We start from the raw sequence: 26,719 nt of genomic DNA, 5'->3' as shown, positions 1-26,719 counted from the left end.
GATGAGCTGGTGGTGTGTTTTTTTTAACAAATCCAAGTTAGAAATCAAAACTCAATGTGGAAAGCTTTATATGATATTTCTCTCTCTTGATTTTTAGGAAAATATGCTAGGAACAAATTATTTTCTAATGATATTAATGGCAAACAATCTGTTATTTTATCTATTTAAGAGAATATGAAATAAAATCACAAGGCACAGACAGAAATGCAGCTCCCCACTGTAACTCCTAGTGCTTTGCAGAAAGTGCTATGAAATACAGCAACCCCCTGGAGCTAACAGACATTCACTGTTGGGTCTGGAGGTTGGGGAAATTCAGCACTTTGGAGCAGGTGCAAGTCTGCAGCAACTCTCCCCTAGCCCCACCCTGCCCCTCTCCCAGCATAGGTGGATTAATGCATGGGCCAACTGGGCATGAGCCCAGCAGGGAGACAAAAACGATGCCAAGTTTAAAACCCCGGCTTTTGCATTTTCTTCCCTGCAGCCAGGAGTGCTGCACCTGGAGGAGGGGGCGGGGGGGGGTGTACCCCCCCCCCGGGGCTAATATCACCTTAGCCCTCCATAGCCACCCCTCGCAGCGCTGCCACCCATACACAGAGGCACAGTGAGGGGTTCCCAACCTGAGCTGGCCCGGGCTTGTGCACATGGAGGTTGTAGGGACACAGCCAGGCAGCAGCTCCCTACTGGTCTGTGCAACTGGGGCTGGGTGTGTGTGTGTGCGCATGCATGTGCGCATGTGTCTCTGTGTGCATGCATCTCTGTGTGTGTGCACGTGAGTACGTATGTGTTCATCTCTGTGTGTGCGTGCTCATCTGTGTGCATATGTACACATTTGTGTGTGCACATCTATGCATCTGTACATATCTGCTTCTGTGCATGTGCCTCTATGCATGTGTGCATCTGTTCATGGCAGGGAGAGTGTGTTTGTGTCTGCATGTCCATGTGTAGTGTGTGCCTGTCTGCTTGTGTATGTTTGGCCATAGCAGGGGGGGCAGGTTGCACGCAGAAGAGACAGGCATGTGCCCCCCCATTCCCAGCCCAGCCTTCCCCACCAGCACCAGGAGGGGAAGGGGCCTTTCCCCCGCTGCAGGAGGTCTCCAGTTTTGTATTTGCCCAGGGTAGGGTGGTCATCATAGAGGACACTGAGGTTTTCTGCTACTCTGCCCTCTATTGATACAAAACCCGATGCCTTTATGTCCTCTATTTTTCTCTTCAAGAAGAAAGGGGGAGAGTGAGCAAGTAAGTAAGATTCTAGACTGAAGCCCCCACCTTGAGGGCATTCTTACTGAGGCTGGTAAAACCCTCTCTACCAAAATACAGATAAAGCTGTCTCATTAGCATGAATGACGTGTGCCCCCAGCGGCTGGGTGGGGCATAGTGGCAGCGGGAGCATAGCAGCGGGAAGTGGGGGAGCTCCTGCAGACGCCACCGGTGCTGTTGGCAGCGGGGGTGGCGAGCACCGACCAAGGGTCGGCAACCACCTGCAGATGCCACTGGCAGCATCGGCAGCAGTCAGTGGGGATCGCGGACTGCCTGCAGACTCCAGCAGCGGCAGTGGGGTGGTGAGTGGTGACCACCCGCTGTTAGTGGTGCCTTTTTGCAAGGGATGCACCACCATGCTCAGGGACTGCATGTGCACCCGTGTGCACTCCCTATGCATCACCCCTGCTTAACAGCAGGACCAAGTAGCTTGGGATTTTAAAAAGTTGAACCATCTAAAATGCTGACAGGAAATTCAGGACCTGAAGAGTTAAGATTACTCAGGCAGTACCATAGCTGAGGCACATACCCCTCACTCCTAGACTGGGCAAGGTAGTAACTCTTGGGGGAAGGAGCATTTCAGATAGACGGCATCTGCATAAGCAGCAGCAGGAACAGAAAGCAGGTTTCTTCACATGGTGGGTGGGCTCAGGGGAGGTGCACTCTTTGCTTCCTGCACCACCCTAAGTTTAAAATCAAGTGCTTGGCAGTGGCAGCAGTATTCCTAGTCAGGCAGTGCTGAGGGAGTCAGTTGACTTCATGGCTTGTTATAATCTACCTGATCCCTTCTAAACTCTTCATTCCACGGGTGTTAACAACCCTCTCTGCTTTTTAATGGTCTTGATGTTCCACCAACCAAGCTGCAGTTTTGCTATCTGTTAACTGTTCCTGGTAATGACATTCCTATTTCACAGCCCTGCAGATTTTTTTTTAACTTATTCCAATGAAGTTATATTTGGTTTTTTACTTCAATCATAAACTTAATAGCATAGGCCTAAGCCACCAGCTTACAAGTAAAGTGTCTGGTTTGTTTTTAACTGGAGAAAAATGTGTTTCTTATGTGATGATGCATCTCAACACAATGCCCCTCTTTTCAAAATTCTAGATCTGCTCATGACCCCACCTGTCTGGAACTCCCTTCCCATGGGGCTGGTATAGATGCCCAAACTGGAAAGGCTGTGAGTGGCCAACCTCATAAATTATTTAGTTGGTCTAATACAATTTATCACATTTACCCAAAGAACCTTGTCAACCACGTTATGGCACTTTCTCATGCAGGAGAGACCTCTTAGAAGACACGACCAGAATCCTGAACAGGAAGAAGGGTGTATCTGCATCTGGAGAAAGGAAACCAGTACCTGGGGGCAATTCATTTCCTTGTTTCTGATTTTCCTTTCAGAAAATAAAGAAGCCCAAACATATGTAATACTTAACATTCTCCAACCCTGTCACTAGCCCACAGTGCCTTGTGGGACACCAAGGGACTTTCTTCAGTCAAATCTCCCCTGAGGTCATATTTCTGTGCCACCTCTCACCACATCTGTATTATGCAGAAATGTTGAGTTGGCATATTAATGACTGGCAATTTATTTCTTTTCAGATAACCCCTGCACTGCTGACCAGACCCCATCCCTCTTGCATTGGTATAATTCAGGACAGGTCCTGAATAGTGCCTTAACTTATAAGGGCATGACTCAGCTATGTATGAATGTCTACAACACATTTGACATTAAAGAGTCCTTGTATAAAGTGCATGGCTGGCCTTGGGAGGAAGTTTCCTATCTTTGCAGGGCAGGGCTCTCCTCTCTGAGTTGCAGCGTTGGGCTCTACCTTGGTTTTTCTGTTCTTGGCCCCATGACTTTGTCTATTGCTAACTTACTGGGCCTACTTCAGGAGAATGGTCTGTAATGTGCAGGCAGTCAGATTTGCTCCATAGACTGTGGGTGAGGGCACTGCTGGGACACAGATATGGGGTCAAAGTCCCTGAGACTCAGGTAGCCTTAGAACCCAGGTTGAAAATAGGCTGGGTAAATGCATTAATCATTAGGCTAATTAGGGGGGATGAGCGAGGAACCCTTGTGCTGCTGTTCACATGGGGGCCATCTTCTCATGCCGGCAGTCCTGCTAAGATACATATGCTTTATTCATTCAGGAAAATAGAATGCTGGGCAGATGGGTGTCATTTTAGCATAGGTTAAAATTCCCCATTGGAATGAATGGAGAGCTACGTGTCTCCTGTGTAAATGCTAATCTGTGCCTGGAAGCGCCTATGTCCTGCACATTGAAATGAATGGAAGTGCAGTGTGGTTCTGCAAGGTGAAATATAATTTGCTTCTGAGGGTACATAAACTACTTGCTTGCAGTATAGGAGACGTATGAGTCTACACAGGCAAAATAAAATGCCTCTCTGATTCTGCCTCTCTGACTCCAGAAACTGCAAGTTAGATTTTTAGTGGATGAAACAAAATTGAGCCTTAAATGCTTTTCTGAGTCTGGCTTTTTTGTGTGAAATGATGCTCAAGAGAAGCTCTCAGGGAAGCTATAACATGTATAAAAATAGAAATGTAAAATATTTCAAACTTTTTGGGATGTTGAGATGATTATTTTTCACTCTAGGAAACATCATGATTGAACTAAGTCTTTCTGGCCAGTCTGATAATGCCCTGGAAGCGTTCTGCATTCTTGGTATCTGCTTCCTTCAGAATGAAATTCATACACATATACAACCACCCTGCATAAAAACACATTAATTATCTCCACCAAGTCTTTAATTAAATGGTGGTGTCTTAGAATTCTATCTGAATATAGTATAATGATCACTGAAGCCATTACTTTGTGTAACGTGACAAAGAAGGCATTTGACTTATAGGAGTGAGCACATGAAAACATTCAATTTGAACACCTAATTGTGGTAACTGCTGGTGTGGCTTTTGCATGTATGCATGGGTCTCTGATGTTTGAAGCAATTCTAAAATATCTAGTAAAGACAATGTCTATGTAACTGTACTTGCATAATACGTGATCAGATCTTATTCTTGTCTTCAAATAAGTAAGTTTCTGTTCATAGATTTCATAGACATTAGGGCTGGAAGGGACCTCGGAAGATCATCGAGTCCAGCCCCCTGCCCCAAGGGCAGGAAGTCAGCTGGGGTCATAGGATCCCAGCAAGATAAGCATCCAGTTTGCTCTTGAAGGTGTTCAATGTAGGCGCTTGAACCACCTCCGGTGGCAGGCTGTTCCAGATCTTGGGGGCTCGGACAGTAAAGAAATTCTTCCTTATGTCCAGCTTGAAACGGCCTTGTAGTAGTTTATGACCATTCGACCTAGTCGTCATCCCTTGGGGCGCTGTGGTGAACAAACGTTCCCCCAGATACTGGTGGTCACCCCTGATAAATTTATAGGTGGCCATCAGATCACCCCTGAGCCTGCACTTTTCCAGGCTAAAGAGCCCCAGGGCTCTCAGCCTGTCATTGTAGGCTCTGCTTCCCTGACCTCTGATCATGCACGTGGCTCTTCTCTGGACTCTCTCAAGCTTCTCCACATCCTTTTTGAACTGTGGAGCCCAAAACTGGACGCAGTACTCCAGCTGCGGCCTCACTAAGGCTGAGTACAAGGGGAGAATGACGTCCTGGGATTTGCTTGAGAAGCATCTACGGATGCAAGCCAGCGTTTTGGTTGCTTTACTAGCCGCAGCATCGCACTGCAGGCTCATGTTCATCTTGTGGTCAATGATGACCCCCAAGTCTCTTTCTTCCATAGTGCTAGCCAACATAGCACTGCCGAGCCTATAAGGATGCTGCGGGTTTTTCTTCCCAAGGTGGAGAACCTTGCATTTATCGGTGTTGAACACCATCAGATTCTCGTCCGCCCACTTGCTGAGCCTGTCCAGGTCAGCCTGGATCACCTGCCTGTCTTCTGGTGTGGATGCTTTGCCCCAAAGTTTGGTGTCATCGGCGAACTTGGCCAGTCCACTTCTGATTCCAGTGTCCACATTGTTAATGAAGATGTTGAACAGTATGGGTCCAAGGACAGAGCCTTGGGGGACCCCACTGGTCACCGGACACCATGATGAGTGACTTCCATCAATTACTACCCTTTGGGTCCGACCCCGGAGCCAAAACTGTTGAATGACTCCTTTTAATTTGTCTGTCTATCTATCCTTATTCAACCTTCTGCAGGAACCCAACCTTTTTCTGTAATTTGAGAAGTATTGTTAAATTGTTATGCCAGGGCTATCTTGTACTGGAAGGAAAGTCTGCAGAATGGCACCAGAATTAAGTTACTAGCTGTATAGCTGGATCTGAATCTAGCCTATTAAGTATTAGCATCACCCACTCAGGTGATATAGCATCACCCACACAGGAAAATATATAAAAAGTGTCATACAGAGGCAGGACACAGGCCCATCTAGCCCAGTAACTTGTCTCTGACAATGGCAAGTAGCAGATGATCTAGTGGAAGATTTAAGAAACAAGATAGCGATCCATCTGCTGTCATACCCACCCATTCCCCGGGAGTAGGTTACATCCCTAACTGTTGCTGTTTAATAGCTGCCAATGAACCTATCCTCCTTACATTTGTCCAATTCTTTTTTGAACCTAATTTACTCTTGGTCTCCCAATCATCCTGTGTCAATGGCCTCCTATAGACATGCAGGGAGCTGGTTCCAATGCACTGGAAATCCAGTACGATGGAGCAGACTCAATTAATCGTCTCTAGCGATCACTCTCTCTGGTGTCACGTATATCAGTGTCCCTCTATCGAAAAATGGTGGCGGGGTGCTTTGAACTAAAGCTCATCGAACAAGTTTTAGTTCAAAGCACCCTGCCACCATTTTTCAGCACAGGGGACGCTCAAGTACTTTTAATTAGCATGGCTTGCTAATTAAAGTGCCCCTCCCACATCCATGCCTCCTACAGCACATGTAAAAATGCCCAATGAGTTTAACAGGTTAATTATGCATTGAACAAACAAACAAAAACCCTTAAAACCTTCCCTTCATTTTAAACCTATTGCATATTTTCATTGGATGCTCATTAGCTCTTTTTTATGAAGCACAATAAAAAAATTACCTATTCACTTTTTCCACACCATATGATTTTATGGACATGTCATATCCTCCCCTCTCTGAGTCATCCCTCTCTAAAGCTGAAACAATCTAACTTTTATTCAGTCCCTCTTGGAATAGGAGCAGTTTCATATCCCTGAATGTCTCTGCTGCCCTTTTTTGTACTTCTTGGCCATGTCTACACAAGGCACTGATTGCACAGTCGTTACTGCAGTTATTTAGTACTTGTTTATACAGTAGTACTTGTATAAACAAGTACTAAATCACTGAGCAGTAACCCGAGATACTGAGCAGTAGCGCCACCAAATGGCTTTTAGGTAATCTTGACTGCTTAGTAGCTTGTTACTACTGTGCAATAGCAACATGTCACACTTTGTGCCATGCGATGCTACTGCGGAGTAGTAAAGTAGTAATGAGCTACTGCGCAGTCAGCGTCTTGTGTAGAGCTCTGTTATATTCTCCTTGAGATGGCATGACCAGAACTTCTCAGTCCTTAAGAGGACTGTATCATACAAACCATGGGTTTATATAATAGTAGAATAACGTTTTCTTTTCTAATTTCTAATTCTTTTTTTGCTGCATAAGAAACTGGAATCCAGGCAGTCCACTTTATTTTAGTGACAAAAGACAAAGAATTTGAAGTTGAAGTTAAGGATTTGAAGTTACGAGATGCCAAAGATGTATTTTAGCAATATTCCAAACATAAATCAATAACAGAGAGGGCTACATGCTCAGCAGTCTGATTTTTTAAATGGGTGATACTAATGTACTTGACTGATAGTCATTGGACCAATTTCAAGAGCAGTTTTATAGAGCCTTAATTTGCATGACAAAATGCAGCTACAATTTCAGTAGGGTGTATGTTATCTGTCTGAAGAAACTCTCTTAAAATGAAGTTTGAAAGATCTTTAGGAGTAAAATATTCCAAGCAAGGCACAACAATTAACTTCTTCAGAAACAGAGGGTGACAGTTATTCTGGTGATTCACAAAAAGATGTTTAATCCATTGCTTTCAGAATGACAATCATTCCATAACTGTATCCACAGTGAAATAAGACCAAAATATCTGTTTATTGTATATTGGAGCTGTATCCTCAAATGTGATTTTGTGTTCAACTTTAAAATCTTCTCCCACAGGGATGGCCCCGTTATTAGGTGCGTGATTGCATTTCATAGGCTATGTTTATCCAGTGCTGGGCTGAGGAATACTATACTATTCATCTCTGGAATTAGAAGTACTCCTGTCGTTAACGACTACTTCACAGGGCCTGTGAGCCCTTACACCAAGGCACCTATATTACTTCTGGTTCTGGAGCGAGCGTGCCCAGAGCTAGTGTGAGGTAGGGCTGTGTGAAACAGCATCGTTCTGCTTCGATTGAGCAGTGTTTCATTTCAAGCTTTGTTTTGTTTTGAAAGCACTGTTCCATTTCATTTTGTCGAAACTCTTTCACTGTTTTGACGTTTCGTCTGCAGCTAGCGCTGCTCCGCAGCCAGCGCCAGGAAGATCAGTACTGCCACTGGCCCCAGACAGCACCACCAGCCTCCTGTGTGTCGGGACCGAGGGCGGTCTAAGGCTATAGCCAGTAGCCCGGACCGTCAGGTGGGCTTTTCCACGACGGAGTACAGTTAGGCACGGAAGCGTATTGGTTGTATAAAGAAAGCTTTACTTACACTGCCGATGGTCACAGTGCAGGAAGGAAACTTGCTTAAGTTACAGTTGCACACAAACAAACAGAAGTGAGATCTCTTGTCGAACCGAACCGAGATGAGTCGTCGATGTACGACTCCGCACGCTCAACACGGGTGTACGTCAATCTTTCCACTATGACGGGGAGTGGTTAGAAGCTGATCAGGCCCCTATGTCCTCCTTCAAGACACACGCGGAGTTTGCTAGGCTCCACAGCTTAGAGTTCCCCACGAGATGGTTGTGGAGTCCTCCAATTTGGGCGGAAACTGCTCTAACCTTTTATACGGCCAGCGAGCCAGTTGCTAGCCACCACGTAGGAATAATTTAGAATTGACCAATAGCGGGACACTAATTTGCATATGTGTGGCGGGAACTCTTTTGCACTGGGGTTTTCTCTCTGCAGCTGAGAAATCCACCGTGCAAAGAAAGCTCCATGTGGCGGGAAAATTCCAATGTGCCGAGGCACTAAAAATCATTGGGTTATGACATGCCCCCTTGCCGATGGCGCAGCTGGAATTCTAAACCACGTGCGCGTTGTTTGAGTCGTTACAAGCTCTCTCAGCTGGTTCATAAGTTAAATGGTTAAACACAAATTCAGACAACAAAATAAGTTCGTCCTCTAAGGATCGAATCAAATAATAGCTGGCACTAACACACAGACACATAATTATATTCATAACAAGAAATTCAACTATCAGGACTTCAGTAGGTGTCATGGCGAAGTCACAAGTCAAGCCCTCGCTTCTTCAATGATGTTCTCTTTCTCTCTCTCAGGACTTCCCTCCACCATGCACTTTGAGTCCTGGACCTGTAAAAAGAAAAATCCTCAAAACGATAAATTAACCTATATTACAATATTTACATGGAACCACGCGTGATAGGGCAGTCAGTTAGATTTGTCATCACTTCCCGCTTTTTCACAGCACACAATACAGGTGCTCGGGCACGGCTCCACTTTGGACGATTTTTTTTTCTCGCACGCTCGTGGATACAACCAACGCGGAAGTAGATGGCAAACACCGCGGGGTTTTATCCACATTCAGCAAGATGAAAACATCGATGACAATGTCGAGGAGTCATCGTCTAGCTTGTCTGGATACTGAAAACCTAGTTCATAGTCCAGTTGCCATTGGCCTGCGTCTCCCAGGATTTGGAGTTGTTGTTTAGCGAGCCCAGAATGGTTTAGGAAGAATCCAAACATGATTCGCTCTTCGGGCGTTCTCTGCGGCAACGCTTGATGATCAGATTCGCTATGGCTTGCGCCCTGAGCTTCGATCAGGTATACAGTAGATCGATGCTCCCAGTCGCTGGGTGTTTTCGACTTCATAAGGATGCGCAATCACGAAAGCTGATGCAAAAGGTTGCTTACAGGTTAACCAACCATTGGGTTGAGGAAAATCCGGAGGTCGACGATGTTCTTTCCTCCATAGACTTCAATACAGGCTTTTACGCTGTTCAGATTTATGGGAACAGTTCCAGGATTTCGCAGATAGCGGTGAGGCCATGGCCCTCTCTGCTGGGATGATGTCAGTCCCAGTACACATGCTCTGGGGTTCCAGGAGCAGTATGAGATCCCCATGATGGCCAGCAAAAGTTGCTCCGCGCTGGCTTTTTCCGTCCGTCCGTCATGCCATGCGAGAGATTCCTGACCGACTTGTCCTGCGGCAAGCGCCAGAAGCAGAATGGGCTAATGAACGTTGAAAGTCACTGTGTTGATGTCGATGGCATGCCCTCCGCTCCACGAGGCCCGCTGGATCAGGAAACTTGCCTCTTCCAAGTCCAGCAAGTCGGACCCAAATTCCACAACCAGGCGCCCCAACCACATGGCTAGGGTCTCTTCAGGCTTGATCTTTGACTCCTCGTATAGTTCCTGCAACTCAGTTCGAGTACGAGCACGATAGGTGGTGGTACAAGCTGCACTCGGTGGATCAGTTGCCTGGCAGGTCGTTGTCACAGGGCGAACTGCTGCTAGAGCCATTACTGATTCTGGTAGGAGGGGCGGATGCTCTCCTCTGCTCGATGCTCCCTCCCTGTGGCAAGAAGGCGGGGCCGCCAGAGGTGACGTCACTTCAGTGGGCAGGACCGCTGGACGGATTCTCGCTTGTTCTTTTGAAGCTCCGCCCATCTTTTCCGGCTCCTCCGCGTGGCTCCCTTCTTGCTCGGCGCCACCTTGAAATGGCGTCTCAGGATCCTCTCTCACAGCCGCATCTTTAGCCCCCTGAACGGCTGCGAGCAGCTGGGCTTTTAAACTTGCATTTTCCCGCATTAGAGTTGTCATAGTATGGAACATTACACTTAACATTTTCCCCCTGTCGCACCTCGGGGTTGCCCCTTCAGCTGTGGCGCATCCCTCTGTCTCCAAACTCTCACAGAGATAGGACGGGAGCTTGCGGCTCCTCAATCTAGACAACACCGCTCAGGAACTGAATTGGTCCTTCGTCTCCTGCACATATTGCAGGCAGCGGGTATACTTTGGGTCGAGGGTCGGGTCTACTGCGCCCACCGGTTTCACTCGGACTGAGGATACGGTGCCACCTTCCTCTTGGGATCTAAATAGGACCCACTCTCCACCCATCACACACCCGAAAGCTCCGGGGTCAAGATGTGCTTCCTTCTCTTCTCCCTTCAGCGAAAAGTAGCCGGTGATGGGCCTTTCACCCGTTCCGCCCGCCTGATGATAAGCAATATGCGCCTCTAGTTCTTCGGCGTCTGTTACGTGCCGTTTTCCACTGCGCCAAGGGCAGTTTCTCACTAACTCTAACTCCATCGTGTCTTCCCCGCATCCTGTTCATGACGCCATGTCAGGACCGAGGGCGGTCTAAGGCTATGGCCAGTAGCTCCGACTGTCAGGTGGGGTTTTTCCACGACGGAGTAGAGTTAGGCATGGAAGCGTATTAGTTGTATAAAGAAAGCTTTACTTACACTGCCGATGGTCACAGTGCAGGAAGGAAACTTGCTTAAGTTACAGTTGCACACAAACAAACAGAAGTGAGATCTCTTGTCGAACCGAACCGAGATGAGTCATCGATGTACGACTCCGCATGCTCAACACGGGGGTACGTCAATCTTTCCACTATGACGGGGAGTGGTTAGAAGCTGATCAGGCCCCTATGTCCTCCTCCAAGACACACGCGGAGCTTGCTAGGCTCCACAGCGCGCTTAGAGTTCCCCACGAGATGGTTGTGGAGTCCTCCAACTTGGGTGGAAACTGCTCTAACCTTTTATACGGCCAGCGAGCCAATTGCTAGCCGCCACGTAGGAATAATTTAGAATTGACCAATAGTGGGACACTAATTTGCATGTGTGTGGCGGGAACTCTTTTGCACTGGGGTTTTCTCTCTGCAGCTGAGAAATCCACCGTGCAAAGAAAGCTCCATGTGGCGGGCAAATTCCAATGTGCCGAGGCACTAAAAATCATTGGGTTATGACACTGTGATCCAGGAAGCAGATCAGGGCCTTGCCTGCACCCCCAAGAGGGCTGTGGGGGTTGTGTCAGACTGCTCCTGGGGGTGCGGGCTCCAATTTGATGCCCAGATCAGAGGAGGCTGGTGCTGCCAGCTGTGGGGCAGTGGCAGGCGGGCCCGGGGCAAATCAGTTCGTGTGGGGACCCGGGACCCTTGGGTCGGCTCTGGTGTGGGGCCCAGGGAAAATCAGTTCCCAGTGGCTCACAACCCCTTGGAACTGAGTCCGGTGGGGGGGTGGGGGGGAGAGGGAATCAGAGAGCAGCTTGAGGGCTGCGGTCCACCACCCTCCACTGGGCTCAGCTCCCAGCACCCTGCTCTGCCTCCCTCTACCAGGGTTAGCTCCCAGAGGCTCGCAGCCCCATGGAACTGAGCCTGGTGGGGGAGGTATCGGGGAGCAGCACCAGGGCTGTGCTCTGCCTCTCCACTGGGCTCAGCTCCCAGCACCCCATCTCCCTCCACCAGGCTCAGCTCCCAGCCCCGTGGAACTCAGCCTGGTGGCGGGAGGTGGAGTGCTGCGCTGGTTCTCCCCACCTCCCACCACTGGGTTGGGCTCCATGGGGCTGGCGGAGCCCAGTGGCAGGAGATGGGCAGAGCTGGCACTGCGCTCCCTGCCGGGCTGAGCCACATGGGGCTATGGAGTCGCTCGGAGCACAGCCCTGGCTCTCTCCTGCCTCCCACCACCTGCCTGCTTCAAAATTCAAAACATTTTGACTGGCCTTACTTTGTTTTGAGGTTGTTTTGAAGCCCTTTGTTTCATTTCAAATTCGCTGTTTCGAGCTCAAAACAAGTCAAAACAGCGTCGAAACAAAACAGCCAGAGAAGCTTCGCACAGCCCTAGTGTGAGGTGTCTCAGCACAGAGCTGCCTTGCATCACATACATGCATATGGAGACTGAATGGATTGATCTGTTCAAACAGTGGCACAGGCATTATGGGCACATTCTGCTAGTTTTGCTCAGATGGATTCTCCTGATAAGAGTTTGGAAGTGGGATTGCAGGGGAAGGGGGCATAGTTTATATATACAGTACTCTTAAAGCCAGGGGAGACAAGAAACATCAAGACACGGTGGAATAGTAACCGTGTAGAATAGTAGAATCTATTACAGAAGAATCTGCTAGAAGAATGTGAATTGAATCTACTCTAGTACTTAAGAAAGGCTAAAGTAACTTGTAGTGACGTGTCAGATTAGCTGAGGCTAAATAGATATATCCTGTTTCAACTGCAAAACAAAAATCAGTGGTCATGGGATCCCAAAGTGAGAATGAAAGGGGTGCATGAAACCAACCTGGAGACATGGGATCATAACCTCTTGATAATATACAGTGCAGTGGGCTTGGACTGTGTTCTACACGCAGGAAGAAATGGTGGGATTTCACTCCAAGATGGGCAAGGGCAATAGATCCCTAAAAGACATAAATCCAGGGAGGCCAGGAAAAGGAAGGAGATGCAGCAAGCTTTAAAACTGTGATGGCAACTGGCAAGTATTTTGTATGCAGTACAATGACATTAATTTTATTTTGTTCCTAGAAAAGACTTGGCAAAAGAGCGGCCAGCTGATTTGAAAGGTGGGGTAGGAAGTGGAATCCCCCCAAATCAGACCAGAATTCATTCTGATTCACACATCAATGAACTTATTGCCCTAAACAGGAGGTGAGCATGTCAGCAAAGACAAATCTGCTACGTGATGACCAAATGTTTTGACCTGACTTCAGGTCATACTTTTCCCTTAAGACACACGCGTCAAGAGGTAGCACAGGGAGGCGTCTGTTAACTGCTGCCATTTCTGCCCATCATGTCTAACTGGTTTCCACAAACCTAAACGGAGTTTAATGAATGAGACGGAGGATGAGAACGAGGCTCTGCAGGGGAGGATTTTGTGATTGAAGGTTATAATGGGCACTTGCTCCTCTTCATTTAGTCTGCAAGGGAAGGCTTCCAGCCACTTCTGGATATCTTCCATTCATTCCTGCACCCTCATAGAGGTGAGAGAGGAGCATTTGGAAATTATTTAATATTGCAGAGAGCCTCAATAAGATGAGGACTGTGCCATTTCTAAACAATGATAGTAGTGACCCACCATCAACACTGATAGCTGTGTCATGCTCTGTTCTGAGCTCTCAACGAGAAGAATTCAGCATCTTGGCAACTGGAAGTTCATAGTTAGAAACTAGTGATTTATTTTTCTTTTTTGGTTTTTCAGAAGTACCTGGTGAGTCACTTATATTACACAGTAATTTTGTAAGTACTGGTTGGTCTATTGGGCTAGGGACAGACATTCAAAAAGCCGGAGCCTGAATTAATTCAGTCTTGGCAGGTTAGTCCAACCTGCCAAGATTGAACTGATTTGCAACTGCATAGACATTCCCTCTAGACTGAGGAAACATCGACACATGCCTGCAGTTCCTCAGGCCAGGAGCCGAGGGGTGCTCGAGTGTGCCCTTGGCTGCAGGGAGGCTGTGCTGAGGGGTCGGGGTGGCCAGCCTGGAAAGTAGCCCTAACTGAACTGGGCAGAGAGAGGTTTAATTTCCTCCTCCCTGTCCCACTGGCAGGGACCTGAGCTGGGTCTGCCGGGCACACCCGCCTTGCTGCTGCAGCAGCAGGGCTGGGTGCAGCCAGATGCCAGCTGGCATGGCCCCTGGGGTAGAAGGGGCAGGGAGTGGGATTATTCTATCCTCTGCCTCCAGGGGACTGCAGTGAGGTCTGCCCACCCTGACGCTGCTCCTCACTCTGTGCTCAGGACAAGCTGCAAAATAAACTCCATCTGGTGTCCCCTCCCTCCTGTGTCTGGCAGAGGGGGCTTATTCCACCACTTGCCCCAGGGCACACAGCAAGCAATGGTGGTGGTCAGGGCAGGCAGACCCTGCTGTGGCCCCATGGGGCAGAACGCGAATAACCCCACTCCCTGCCTTCCACCTAAGGAGCCCAGCTGGCAGGCATCTGGCTCTGCCCCCGCCCGGTCGCTGGAATGGCAAGGAGGGAGCAACTGTGACAGGGGCAGCAGCCCCTGGCATGGTGTCGGGGCATGTGAGCCCCTTCCTGGTGGGAGGACCATGTTGTGGGCTGGGGAAAGCTGCTGTGGACTGCAGCGGTGCTGGGGAAGCGGGGCTCTGGCCCCCTCTGAGCCCTGGTGCTCGTGTGTGCAGGGGCGTGGCCAGATGCCAGCCAGCAGGGGGCAGGGAGGGCAGCGTCCAATGGAGGTGGCAACAGGGGGCTTATTCTGCTGCTTGCCCCAAGCAGGGAGCAAGCAGCAGGAGTTGGGAGGGCAGACCTGCCTGTCCTTCCCTGGGGGCAGTGCAGGTAGAGGGGGGAATAACTCCCCTCCCTGCCTCCTCTGCCTCAGGGGCCATGCTGGCCAGTGTCTGGCCATGCCATGCCTACTGCTGCAGCAGCAATGGGGGAACACCTGGCAGACCTAGCTCAGGGCCCCACCAGTGGGACAGGGAGTGGGGGGAATTAAACCCCTCTCTGGCCAGTTCAGCCAAAGCTACTGCCAGGGCTGGCTATGCCCCCACTGCTGGAGCAGCCAGCACAGAGAAGTGCAGGTCCATGTTGGTGGGACGGGGGTGCGGGGGAAATAAACTTCTTCTCTGTTCTCTTTGGGCCAGCATCTGGCCAGACCCCCACCCCTGCCTATCCCTGATTGGGCTAGGGAGCAGAGGGGCAGGGCCAGCCCCGCTCCGCTGGAACAGAGAGCCCAGCCCAGAGAGCATGCTGGGGGAGTCTGGTTTAACTTAAACCAGGAAGGAGTCTGGGACAGACACTGCATAAACCGGTTTGAGCTCAGTCACTTAAGTCTGATACTACATTCAACTAGGTTTATCTCAAACCAGTTTTGGCCAATTTGAAATTGGTTTATGTGTACTGAATATCTATTCTGTTACAGATTTAAACCAGTTTCTGATCACTTAAACCAGTTTACGTGGAGTGACGGTCCCTAGCTCTGCAGTGGTTTTCACCCTGTGGCTCATGGACCCCTGGGGGTCTGCAGACTAATGTCTAAGGGGTCTGCAACAGATGACTATGACCAATCAAAAGTGTGTGAATACCCACACTTACAATTCAAAGGGGTCTGCACCTACTTCAAAATTTTCAAAGGGGTCCACAAATGAAAAAAGGTTGAATACCACTGGTCTACTACATGTCCTGAGGACTGAGTTAGGATTTCGTCTTGAAAAATGTTGACTAGGTAATCTTAGTAGGAGCCACAGGTACTCTGCACTTGCTTACTACCAAAGAAGGTGATGGGTCAGTGTCACAGGTATGGAAGTAGGTGTAATCACTGCTCTTTGCTGATGCTAATATAAATGAGCTGAGTTTTTGAAGGGAGGGTGTTATTTTTGGGTATCTGGTCTGTGTTCACATCCTGGATGTCAAAGAACTCTGCACACTAAGAAGGAATCCCTTGCATTGAGATGCACTTGGTCTTAGGTTTAACCATATGCATCCAGACTTATAGAATGTTTTACAGCCCATGAAAGCTCTGTAAGGTATGACTCGGATGTCTCCAAAATAGATAAAATATAGGCCCTTCTTTTGCTCCTTCATGACACCTATGTTTGTACAAATCTACTGCAGGAGAGTCTATATAAGAACATAATTTCTGTTAACATAGTGCGAGTCTTTCAAGTGAATAACCACATTGCAGTTGTTTTCCTTCTTCGAAAAAAATCTGCCCTAATGACTCTTCACAAGTAGCAGCAGGCATGTCCTCCAGGTTCAGAATGAGGCATTTTGGCAAGGCAATATATGAAAGCGTGCAGTGCCAATGTGTGCGATGTTCTTTGGCTAGACTGCCCACATTAAAGCAAATGGGAGTCTTGCCAGCAATGTTAATGGGGCAGCAGACCACTTAGGCTGTGAACAATTACAGACTTTAGGCCTGTTTGCACCATGATCATTAGGAGTGCAAAATTACCTGTTTAAAAAAATCGTCACACTGGCTAATCCACTCCAGCAAGTCATTAACTTTACACAGATGGAACTCTTTGAATTTGTTGGGGCTATTTAAATGTAAAGTTATCAGCATACTTAAATGTTCAGAGGATAGGAGCTTACCATTGTAATATACCAGTCATATTATTAAGTGCAAGAAGAATGATATTTTAGGTGAGCTAATCTCTTATAGAACACAACAGTCCTTATGATTTACATGGGGGATAAATTTGACCCACCACCTTTTTCTCTCTAGTATAGTGTCTTCACAGCATTTGATGTCTGACTCTTTAAATATCTTTGAACTGATTTAGGGATTTCTCACTGTTTGCCATCAAATCTTATTTTCCCTTTTTATTGTGTAAAAATGCCTTTTCTTATATCTTTTGAGGGTACCATGGTGACATAAATGTATCACTCTCACAAAGTACAAATTCCACAAAGGACAGATTTGAAGAAATACATATTTATAACAATCACTTCCTTCTTCCTGTCCCCACCCCACTGTTGGCACTAACCAGCATCCATACTGACAAGTTCAGGAGGAAAGACCAAGGATTGAAAGAATACAGAGATTCAAGTGCACATTCATTATCTAGAAGTGACTGCACGGGGAAGCTTGTACTTATTACCGAGCAAAAACTAAAAAGCTGCTGTTTATTTCAAGGCATACTGTCAAGAGCAATGAGCTTAAAGCTAAGCCTACTATGCCAAATTTGATTCTGTCATAACTCCTCTAAAGTCTTTTAAGTTTCAGCAGAAGGGAAGGTGCCACATTTAACTTTTCATGTGGTTCACAGGTGCAGGCACACACACAGGTGCACTTGTCTGCTCCCAAAAATTGAGCAGTGAGAAGTACCCTGTTAGTCTGAAGCAGAAAGGGAAGGCACCTGGGAATCAAAAATGCATGCAGGGTGTGTGGTTGGTGGATAAAGAATGGAAGAGAGCTTATTTGCATTGCAGCTCTAATTTGAACGAGGCTCAAAGCTTTCTTTTCAGAATCTGGAGACCTACAGATAAAGGTTGAACATTGGATCTATTAATTTTGCAAATGTCCTTTTTTTAAAACTAGCTCCCGAGTACCTAGACTGTTGACATTCATTTATTTATGGTGTTTGTCAATCTACCGTGGAGATTCATTTTTACCAGGAAAAAGATTTTCTTTTGTTGAGACAAATAAGACAGGGGAGAGAAATCTGCAGGAGACCATTTAATTGGAGAACTCCTGCATGCTGGCAGAAAAAAAAAAAATAATCACACAGTGCAGGGGGTGGAGTTGGGGTTTTTCTTTCCACAGAGCGAGTGGTCAGGAACATGGACCTCCATACACACATGTGCTCCAACGTCTTCAGGGAAAATCCATGCTCTCCCTGTGGGTGTTATGTTCCTAGCTCCTGTGTCAGCAAATGCCAGAGGTAGTGCTGCTCTATGAATGCAAGCCTCTTTGCCTGCTAATGTATTTCGAATATCTGGAGTAAAACCTAACGTGAATTAATGCTTTTAGCAGGGATATCAAACCTAGAGGCCTGCAGGCTGGATCTAGCTTGTGGAGCTGCTCTATCCAGCTTGCCAGGCTACTGGCAAGCCACCAGAAATTGGGGCCATGGCTGGGGGCAAAATCTGGTGCCCAGTGAACATCGGGAGGAGGGTGAATGAAAGCTGGTAAAGCCCGGGTCACTCTCTGGCTACTTTGCCCATCTGCATGGCCACAGCCCTACCTCCTCTGCTGCCTCCACCACTGCATCATGCTAGGGGAGGCACTGCAGCGTGTCCCAATTCAAAGCTGGAGCCCTGTGTGGAGCTGGAGTTGCTGCTCTGGCACAGCAGCAACAGCAGGTCTGGTATGGGGCACAAGGCATGCCGTGAGAACTGGAGCCACTACCCCCCCTGCGTGCCCTGTTCTCTGTGCTGGAGCTGCTGCAGCCACTGCTGTCACACCCCCTGGGCTGGATCCCAGGAACCCTGTGGTCTGGATCCAGCCAGGGGCACAAGGCTAGTTTGACATCCCTGGCTTGTAGGATCAGGATTTAGGCTCTGGTTCAGCAAAGTATTAAGCACACACTTAACTTCAGGCATGTAAGCAGTTCCATCCAAGTCAAAAGAGACATGAGTACAGTTCCACCTTTAGGTGCATACTTAAGTGCTTTGCAGAATTTATCTATTATCTCCCTATGGATTTGTTACAGCATGATGAGAAGCACAGCGTTCTTCTGATGTTGAAAACATCACTGACTTGCAGCACATGTGTGCATCACACTCCATCTTCTAGAGTCACATGGTTACATGAGAAACTCAGTATATACTATCTGATTTTTTAATGAAAGCTATAAATGTCTGTTCCGAAAAAATTCTGAACCGTAAAAAGGTAAAATAAACCCCCACAAAATGAAGCCGAAATGTATTACTTTTAAAACTCCCCTGGGGCCCGACTTGTGATTTTTGAACTTGAGGGTTACAGCACTGAATGTAAAATAAACGTGTCTTATTCTCTAATTCATTCATGCTTCCACTGAACACACAACCCTTTCCCAAATGCTGGTCTACCACAGAAGTGTTCCCAAGACATCTGAGAAAAAGATGTGCATTTTGGGCCATGAAAACTTGTAGGTATTGGAGCCGGTCAGCAGATCTTTCTTCATTGTTCGACCTTTCATGCCTAACATGTCATTAATATGCCTCTTAAAGCATGGAGAATAGCAGGACTGCTTCACTTTGTAGGCATCATTCATCTACCCAAGCCAAGAGGGAAGTGAAAGTTAAGGAAAACTGCCAATCACTACATCCAAGTATTAGGAAGGACAACCTGCCTCCTTAGGACCACTGAAAAATGGACTAAAAACTGCTAAAAGGAGACCTGCACACAGTCTGCCTGTTGTCAAGACCTAGAGTCTGTCCCTTATTTACCGAACTAGAGAGAGATTTTGCAGGACCTGAATGGATTGAGAGGCTGCGAATTTCCTGGTGGTTTCAGCGGGATGACAGGTGTATTAAGTCCCAGGTAACCTCTGTGTCTCTCCTCACTAACCCCGTAGTGGCAGCGACAAATGAACAGGCAGTGATGTGCCCATCTTCTGAAGAAAAACTCATCCCACAGCATTTTTGTGTGTCTTTCTGTTCCCCACCCCACCACCCTTTTTGCTAGCACAGATCTGAGCTGCAGTCCACTGTTATGCCCCTTCCAAATGCAGAAATGCTCAGTGTTTCTCTGAAACACTAGACGCAAACTACCGAGAGAAAAATAGGCTCCGAGGAAATAACTTCAATACTGTATATACCACCAAATAAATACAGGTCCAGCACACAATCCCCCCCTGCAACTTTTAACATAATCCTTGGGTTCAAAAGTCCTGGAAAAATGCTCTGGCACCCAAGCTGTGGGACAGCAGCACGGCTCCATGCTAGTTACTGGAGGATGACGGCCACCTTTCCTGTCGGGTCCCTCTGCCTTCTTGCCAGGCGCAAGCAGCTCACCTTTGGAGGGCCATCGCCTCGTGGCCGGGGGGGCTGCAGCTCAGTGGAGAGGGCACCTGTCTCGGCCGCAACCTGGTTGAACCGCTCCCATCTCTCAGGGACGGAAGAGCGGGTCACCTCGTCAGGTTGCGGGTGATCTGTCTCTAGGTCACGCAGTCGGAGAGGAGCGGGGCTGGGAGAGCCCCCCAGGCGGCTTCTGGGGCCACCCCCGCCCGAGGCTTGTGCGACCCGGGGGCACGTGGGTGCCCGGGGCTGAGCGCCCGTGCCCGTGCCCCACCACCACCGCGCGGGCAGGGAGCGGCCCGAGGAACTCCCGCCCCGAGGCTCACCTGGGCACCTCCATCCGCCCCGCGCTGCGCGCTCCTCCAGCGCCACCAGAGCCCCGCTGCCGCCGGTCCCGCCTCCTGCCGGCCGGGAAGCCTTTTAAATCCACTGGGGAGGGAGCAGGAGGCGCAGGTGAAACCCGAGACTGGGCGCTGCCCGGCCCGACGGAGCCCCCTGTCCGCTCGGGAGGGGAGTGGGGGGAGGCGCGGAGCAGGTCTAGGAGCGCGGCTCCTCCGGCGCCTTCCCCGCCGGCTCGGGCTGCACTGGCAGCTCCGCCGGCCGGGGCTTGTGCTGGCGGCTGCCGGGCGCTAGGGGGCGGCCTGTCCCGCCCGATGGGGCGCCCCGCGGCTCCCGCATGCCTTGCGGCCCCTGCTGCCGGCTGGGCGGGGGGTTCTGCCCTGCCCCCCTGGCCTCTCCTGCGCTCCGCACCAGCCTCCGGCCTCTCCTGCGCTCCCAAACCTGCCCTCCTGGCCTCTCCTGCACTCTGCACCTGCCCTGGGTCTCTCCTGTGTTACCACAGCTGCCTGCTTGGCCTCTCCTGTACTCTGCACCTGCCCCCCTGGCTTCTCCTGTGCTCCCACACCTGCCCCGGGTCTCTCCTAGGTTCCCGCACCTGCCCCACTGGGGTCTCCTGCACGCTCAGATCTTCCCCTGGCCTCACCTGCACTCCCAGATCAGCCCTTGGTTTCTCCTCTCCTGTAGCTCCCCTTGAGGGTCCCCCACAGACAGCCCCCGTCAGGCAGGTCCTCACCAGCATCCCTGTCAGGAGCCCAGAGCTTTGACTGCCAGCATAAGAAGCTCTGCACTGTTCACTCCACTGCAGGAGCCTGGGGACACCCCCCGCCCAGCTCTGCCTCTTGCAGCGTTCTGCTTTTTGCCCCACGGACCTTTGCCGTCGATGCTGGGCGCTCAGCAGCTGTCCAAAGGCAAACTGAATGTTAGGGCTTATTCAGAAGGGAACCACAAGTGTCATCCTGCCCCTTTGTAAATCCATAGGGTGTCTGCATTTCACTGCTGTGCCCAGTTTGGTCCCCACACCTCAAAAAGAGGATCCAGAGAAGGGCAATGAGGATGAGGAGTGGTGTGGAGGAGAGACTGAGGAGGCTGGGCCTGGCCAGCTTAGCAAAGAGACACTTCAGCGGGGGTGTGATCAGGGTTGATAAAATACTAAATGTTGAAAAGAAAGTAAATGGGAACTTACTATTTACTCTCTCACCAAACAAGAACGAGGGGTCAAAAATGAAACTAGTAGGTTGTAAGTGTAAAGCAAAGAAAGGGAAATTCTTTTTCCTGTAGCGTGCCGTGAAAGTGTGGGACTCATTGTCACCAGATGTGGAAGCTGACAGTTTAGCCAGATTCAAAAAGGGATTGGATAAAGTCTTGGAAGAAAGGGCATCAGTAGCTATTGAGCATGGGAGCATAGGCGACATTGGCCGGGTGGGGGGTGGAGTATGAGAGGCACATGGCCCCCAAAGTTTCTGCACTGACATCAGGGCACAGGGCTGCAGCCTGGCTGGAGCCAGAGCCTGGCAGCAGCAGGGCAGGAACAAGGTTGGCAGTTCGGAGTTGTGCCTCCCCCACTGTCAACACTTACACATCAGTGCATGGGAGTGAGGGGTACAGCCTCTGACTCAGACCTTCTTAGAGCCTAAGGCTGCTTCCAGATGGTAAACCCTCCCCAAAACACACTTTACTTGAAGAAGCACTGCATTACTTCAACCCAGCTCCACATCTTGGGCGCTTCAGCAGGGCTTTTTGGTGCTTTTATATACAGCTGATTCAATCAGCTATTAGATACAAGTGCCAAAAAATCCCCACTAAACCACCTGATCTATGCAGATAATGGACAAGCCAGGTCCAATTAATGCACTGCCTCTTCTGGGCATGTGCTGCACTCAGCAGGTGGCATGCCAAATTTAAAGTAAAGTGCCATTATGTCTGCAAGCAGCCTAAATGCTGGTAGCTGCAAGTGGGAATGGAACAGTGGACAAAAACCTTGGTCATACCCCGTTCACTCTCCCTTTCAGCATCCACTGTCTGCCACCATGATACAGGAGACTGAGTCAAGATGGGTGTGTGGTCTGACATAGTAAATGGCAGTTCTTATATTCTGGTGGTTTTATGTACATCTCTGCACTTTTCTCCTGCTCCATCGGATTAATTCAGATTGTGTTGTGGCACCAAAAAGGATGTCTGGGGGCTGGGCACAAAGAGAGTGGTACTAAGAGAAAGCAAATAAGAACCAAGAGAACAGGGCAGAGGCTGATACATTCCCCTGACACAGAGTCAGTCGAGGCTGAGCCTGTGTTTGAGAACCTGGTCCAACATTTTAAAACCTATATTCACCAAACGTAGGCTAAACATGATCCTCACAACTCCTTCAATGATGACCTGGCACCTTAGAAATCCGAGGTACCTGACAATGATAGAAAAAGAGTGATGTTGGGTAACATAGCTGTGACATACGACAGCAAACAAAATAATGCCTTATAAGAATAAAAAAACAACGTAGGCTTGCTTTCTAACAGCTAATTTGTGACATTTCTTTGTTTTACTTAGCATGATATAATGCTTGTTCACATTTATTTCCTGCAAAAACGATGTGTTTTGTTGTTGTTTGGAGCTCTTTTAACTTATTTTCCTTCTTCTGTTGTTTGCTCAATTTTTTCCATGTCATTTCAGTTTAACCCCATTTAGCCAGTGCGTTTTCTACTGTCCCCCTCTAGGATCTCTTTCAATCAGATGTGTCTGGATTTGTGATGTAAGTCATCATATTTTGATGATATAAAGGATTAAAAGACTGAAAATTTTTGATAATGGTTAGGGCCATAGTCAGCTCATGGATAGACATGTCCAAATCCTGTTGGAGTCAGTGTGTGCTGCCCTCATGTAACTCAAGACAGAATTTGTTCTGTTGCTAAACAGTAAAAAGTTGTTCTACTTCAGGACCATGAGCAGCGTGTGCCCCCGGCGGCTGGGGGGGAACAGCTGCACTGGCAGTGGAGGGAGTACAGCGGCGGCAGTGGGAGTCCAGTGGCAGTAAGCAGGGGAGCTCCCACAGATGCCGCTGGCACTGTCAGCAGTGGAGTGGGGTGGGAGGGGTGGGAAGCACTGACCAGGGGTTGGCAACCACCTGCAGGTGCTGCCAGCAGCATTGGCAGTGGCCAGGGGTGATTGTGGACCACCCACAGACACCGCTGGCAGTGCTGGCAGCAGGATGGTGAGTGGTGACCGCCTGGAGGGACCACTGACAGTGTCAGTGGTGCCTTTTTGCAGGGGCTGCACCGCTATGCTCAGGGGGTGCACGTGCACCCCCTACACATTGCCCCTGTTCAGGACCACGTTGCCTGAAATCCCTAAACAAATCCCTGTTGTATACTGCCAAGTGAAGTCTGTGAAAGTGAAGGATGGAAAACTGGAGCAGTGTTAGACAAGTTCTGCCTTCTATCTTCTTAAAAATATTTGGAAATTTTAGCCCTATTTCAAACAGAAGATATGGCATTATATCATTCTGTCTACTGAGAAGCAAAGCTCAAATAGTAACCAAATATATCCAGTAAACCTGGAGTGGGTGGGAAAAGCAGAAACTCAGAGATACTTGTAACACATTACAGGTATGTTTGGGACAAATTATGAACTCCATTTTTTTCTGAGAAAATCATCTTGGGATCCTGGCTTTCACTGCAACCTTCTCTTTGTATTGTAACATCTATATGTGTTTGATATCCACCTGGGGGTGAAAGTCTCTAATCTTGACAATGTTAGTCTGTTTTGTAAAGTGTGCCCATGTGAGGTAGCAAACCCTTTGCAGTGGGCTAACAATGAGAGCCACCAAGGGCTACTGATGTTGATTGACTCCTCCTTTCTTGAACAATGTGATTTCTACCAGAAAGGCGTATTCACTTTGGGATATGTTGGTAGAGCAGCTAAAGCATTTTGAGTTTGAGCCTTGCTTAAGCTCATGCACCTATCTCTGAATGGGTATTGGGCTGGGATGTGGTGCTAGCCACATAGGATCATAGGAAAAATAGGGATGGAAGGAACCACAGGAGGTCTAGTCCAGCTCCCTGCAGGTATGATTGTCTTTGTCTAAGCCATTCCAGGTTTGTTTAACTTGCTTTTGAAAGCTTCCAATGGTGGAGATTCAGTTTATCTAGGTAATCTGTTCTAGTGCATAACTACCCTCATAAATCAGAAAGTTCATTCTAATATCCATTTTTGCAATTTAAGACTGTTACTACTTGTCCAGCCTAACCAGTTTTCCCCCAATTTGCATTGGTGCATGCACATGTTCATACGCTTCAGTTGTGCCTCAGCCTCAACCAATCAGATGTCAGAAACTGTTATCTTAATTCATATACAAATGCCTTGATCGTGTTCCCTCAACATGCTTTAGCTGTGCCCCAGCCTCAACCAATCAGATGTCAGAAACTTTTATTTTAATTCTTATTCAAATGTCAAATGGTTGTCTCAGCCCTAGGCTCTTCTTCACCATCTCTGGAGGTGCTGACTCATGTTTGCTCAACATATTTTGCAAATCTTACGCAGGCTGGCTCAGCTGATTAGGGGCAGTTGGTTAATGAGCCACATATGCTGAGGGTCCCGAGGTCTGACACCAACCATTGATGTTGGTGTCAGTTGCACCTTTGTCATGTGGGCTGGTGTCAGCCAAATTTTGCTGTTTTTATCCTTATGCTCAAACCTGTAAACGCAATTAGCCCCAAGCCTGGCTGCCTGTGTCTTGGTGCCTGATAGCTGCTGACTACAGAAACTGGTGTACCCTAACCATAATATCCTTCTGGGCCACAGGACTTAGGTGGATCTTGGCTATTAACTTTGACTCTCTACATTTTAATTTCCCATCTAGACAACTTGGCTGACAATGGGACAGAGGGTTTCAAAAGGTGATAATTTTAGGTGGCTATGCGTGGGGCTTTTCCTTGATCCCATGCAAGCAAAACTGGGGAGGAAGAATGTAGGCAGAGAAATTCTTCCTTGCCTGGAGATGCTGAGGATACTAAAATGTTGGTGGTTAAGACAAGTTTCTTTGGGTAAATCATATATCTATTATTAGACCAAATCAAATAGTTGGAAAAATTCTTTGCAAACTTTTGGGTACTGATACCCTTCGTTAGGCTGAGAAAGAGTCTGCAATTAGTCTGTGCTGTTCCTGGATGGAATAGTAAATCAGCCAGAGGCCAGTAAGTATGCAGGAAAGCCAGTCAGTGGTGGTTAAGAAATTCTTCTGCTAACTTGTGTTCCTTGCTAGCTTGCCAATGAAAGGGTTAGCTGAGCTATCCTGCGGCTGGGGGGTGGAGGGGGTTGGGCAGCAGGCAGGCTGATTTTCAAGCAAAGCAGAAACCCCTGTGTGTGCCTGGGGAGCCAGTTTGCAGGAAGGGGTTGAGCTCTGGGGCACATATAACTGGGGCCTGAGAGCTCCCTGAAGGCAACAGGGAGAGGATTTTTTGAAGGAGAGAACTTCAGATGGCAGACTGGCTGATGCCTAAGCAGTCCCCTAGAGTTGCAAGGTGAAACCCTAAGTTCCCCTTGGCTATGTGATGCAGCAAGGAGCCAAAGTGGTGTGATTTTTAGTTGGAATGCAGTTTGCTTGTGTTTGTTTTGACAGTGTTTAAAACTGGAGGGACACTGGTTGTGCTGCAGGGGTGGAGGAGAGGCACTCTCTGCTAATGGGGCTGAAACCCAGGAAGTCTAAGGTGGTGGACCTGGGCTGAAGAGTCTCAGCCAGACAAAAATGGCCAAAGCCAGGCTGGCAGAAACCTGGACAAGGGTTTTGGGGCCTGAGGGCTCAGTGTTGATTTGGACATAGAGGTCTGCTATGAAAGGACCACTGAGAGTCATCTGCAAGGCATAGGCGTGACTGTGGGGGTGGCTGGAAGTCAAGTTTCTAGCCTCTAAGGCAACTTAGGCCCTGCTAAAGAGGGTGCATACCTATGGGGTGAGAAACAGAGAGGTAAAAAGAATCAAGGAGTAGGCTACCCTGGTTTTTATAGGCAGCTGCCCTTTTATATATTTAACAAGTTGTGGCAGGTGAGAGACAGGAGGCAGAGGAGGTTGGGAACACAGAAAGGCCAGTTTGGCCACTTGGAGCACCAAGACTTCAGGGAAGGTGAATACCTGAGCCTGTCACAGAGGCATAAGCTTTCAAAGGTATCGCCTATGAGAGCTTATATGTCTTTGAACCAGTTAATCTGTAAGTACCACCCATCTCTGTTTTCTCCCCTTAATTGGAAAGTCAAGAGTGATCAGGAAAGACAGGTGCCAAGCATTTGTTACACAGAAAGGTGAACTTGTGGGTTTGTGATCAGGGAAGCTAGCTAACTTCTTATTGTGAAAAGAGAGAGAAATTGGTGAGAAGAGACCTAGAGGACCAGATTGAAATCAGGACTTGGAGGAAGGTCTCAGTTTTCTTGCTGGCCAGGAGGGACCAGTAGAACAGAGGTTGTAAAAATGAAAAGGCCTCAGAAGAGGTAGTCAGGAGTTTATGGGTGACTAGGT

The 26,719-nt window shown here is 48.4% G+C and overlaps 1 protein-coding gene across 1 annotated transcript in view; it reads right to left on the bottom strand.

Moving 5' to 3' along the window:
- Positions 1 to 20,430, bottom strand: part of HTR1E (5-hydroxytryptamine receptor 1E) — an 81,685-nt gene extending 61,255 nt beyond the window's left edge. Inside the window, exon 1 of the mRNA XM_014600570.3 lies at positions 20,209 to 20,430. The gene's annotated coding sequence lies outside the window, so the exon portion shown is untranslated. The remainder of the gene's footprint in view (positions 1 to 20,208) is intronic.
- Between the last annotated feature and the right edge of the window lie 6,289 nt (positions 20,431 to 26,719).

The sequence above is a fragment of the Alligator mississippiensis genome, chromosome 1 (assembly GCF_030867095.1).
Source record: "Alligator mississippiensis isolate rAllMis1 chromosome 1, rAllMis1, whole genome shotgun sequence".
NCBI lineage: Eukaryota > Metazoa > Chordata > Crocodylia > Alligatoridae > Alligator > Alligator mississippiensis.
Note: the sequence above shows the minus strand (reverse complement) of the source record. Positions and strands in the feature narration are given on the sequence as shown.